The 2,237-nt window shown below is 53.1% G+C and overlaps 1 pseudogene; it reads right to left on the bottom strand.

The window, feature by feature from the left end:
- Window positions 1–247: 247 nt before the first annotated feature.
- On the bottom strand, window positions 248–1,580 carry LOC148149326 (uncharacterized; annotated as a pseudogene).
- Window positions 1,581–2,237: the final 657 nt, after the last annotated feature.

The following is a 2,237-nucleotide window of genomic DNA, read 5'->3' as shown; positions in this document are numbered from 1 at the left end:
GGTCATGCCATTCTTGTGCACAGGCAGTACACATCCTTTTTTTTATTTCAAAAATATACTTTATTCATAAATACGTTGATCTATACAACTGGACATGCCATACATATGTAAACATTCCATTTGTTTGCATACCGAAACCAGAGTAACCATTCCTATTTACAGGTCGGTACGATTACATTTTTAGCTGAGGCGCCAGCAGAGCCCAAATGACTACGTGGCCCCCTGTTCTTCTTTCGGCAGGCAGATGTTACACGGTGGTCTTTCCCCACCGCGCCTTGGCAGCAGCTGCCCCAAGCTTCAGCGCGTCCCTCAACACAGTCCTGGACCTTGGAATGTGCCAGTCTGCAACACTCGGTCGGGGTCAACTCCTTCAGCTGGAAGATCAACAGGTTTCGGACCGCCCAGAGAGCGTCCTTCACCGAGTTGATGATCCTCCAGGTGCAGTTGATGTTCGTCTCGGTGTGCGTCCCGGGGAACAGACCGTAGAGCACGGAGTCCCGCGTCACGGCACTGCTTGGGACGAACCTCGACAAACATCACTGCATTCCTCTCCAGACTTCTTCTGCATTGGCACATTCCAGAAGGAGGTGTGTGACAGTCTCGTCCCCCCCGCAGCCACTTCGAGGGCAGTGTGCGGTGCGACTGAGAGTCCGGGCGTGCATAAAGAATCTCACAGGCAGAGCCCTTCTCACCACCAGCCAAGCCACGTCTTGGTGCTTGTTGGAAAGTTCTGGCGATGAGGCATTCTGCCAAATGGCTTTGACAGTCTGCTCAGGGAACCGCTCGATAGGATCCGCCCTCTCCTTTTCCCGAAGGGTCTCAAGGACACTACGTGCTGACCACTTCCTGATGGACTTGTGGTCAAAGGTGTTTTTCTTCATAAACTTCTCCACGAAGGACAGGTGATACCGAACGGTCCAACTACTCGGAGCGTTCCGCGGCAACGAGGCCAGGCCCATCCTTCGCAACACCGGGGACAGGTAGAACTTCAGTACGTAGTGACACTTGGTGTTTGCGTACCGGGGATCCACGCACAGCTTGATGCAGCCACACACAAAGGTGACCATCAGGGTGAGGGTGGCATTGGGCGTGTTTTTTCCCCCATTGCACCGGTCTTTGTACATTGTGTCTCTTCGGACCCGGTCCATCTTTGATCTCCACATGAAGTGGAAGATGGCCCGGGTGACTGCGGCAGCACAGGTTCTGGGGATAGGCCAGACCTGTGCCACGTATAACAATACAGAGAGTACCTCACACCTAATGACCAGGTTTTTCCCGGTGATGGAGAGCAACCGTTGCTCCCATCTACCTAGTTTCTGTCTCATCTTCCTGATCCACTCCTCCCAGGTCTTGGTGCACGCCCCAGCTCCCCCACCCCCGAGCCAAATACCCAGCACCTTCAGGTGGTCAGTCCTGACGGTGAAGGGGATCGAGGATTGGTCGGCCCAGTTCCCGAAAAGCATGGCTTCGCTCTTGCCTCGGTTTACCTTGGCCCCCGAGGCCAGCTCGAACTGGTCACAGATGCACATGAGTCTGTGCACGGACAGCTGATCCGAGCAGAAAATGGCGACGTCATCCATGTACAGGGAGGCCTTAACCTGCAGGCCCCCGCTGCCAGGAATAGTCACCCCTCTCAGGCCCGCATCCTTCCTGATGGGCTCGACAAATGGCTCTATGCAGCACATAAACAAGGCAGGAGAGAGAGGGCAGCCCTGCCTGACTCCAGGTCTGACTGGGAAGCTATCTGATTCCCACCCATTGATTGACACTGCACTGACAATGTTGGTGTCGAGCAGTCTGATCCAATTACCGATTCATAGAACATAGAAGAATACAGTGCAGTACAGGCCCTTTGGTCCTCGATGTTGCGCCGATCCAAGACCACCTAACCTACACTAGCCCACTATCCTCCATATGCCTATCCAATGCCCGCTTAAATGCCCATAAAGAGGGAGAGTCCACCACTGCTACTGGCAGGGCATTCCATGAACTCACGACTCGCTGAGTAAAGAATCTACCCCTAACATCTGTCCTATACCTACCACCCCTTAATTTAAAGCTATGCCCCCTCGTAATAGCTGACTCCATACGTGGAAAAAGGTTCTCATGGTCAACCCTATCTAAACCCCTAATCATCTTGTACACTCTATCAAGTCACCCCTAAACCTTCTTTTCTCCAATGAAAACAGCCCCAAGTGCCTCAGCCTTTCCTCATACAATCTTCCTACCATACCAGG

Source organism: Chiloscyllium plagiosum, unplaced genomic scaffold, assembly GCF_037043375.1.
Source record: "Chiloscyllium plagiosum isolate Xiang-an unplaced genomic scaffold, Cpla_swu_hap1 HiC_scaffold_8, whole genome shotgun sequence".
In the NCBI taxonomy this organism is placed as follows: domain Eukaryota; kingdom Metazoa; phylum Chordata; class Chondrichthyes; order Orectolobiformes; family Hemiscylliidae; genus Chiloscyllium; species Chiloscyllium plagiosum.
The sequence above is the reverse complement of the archived record's forward strand: the minus strand, read 5'-3'. Positions and strand labels throughout refer to the sequence as shown.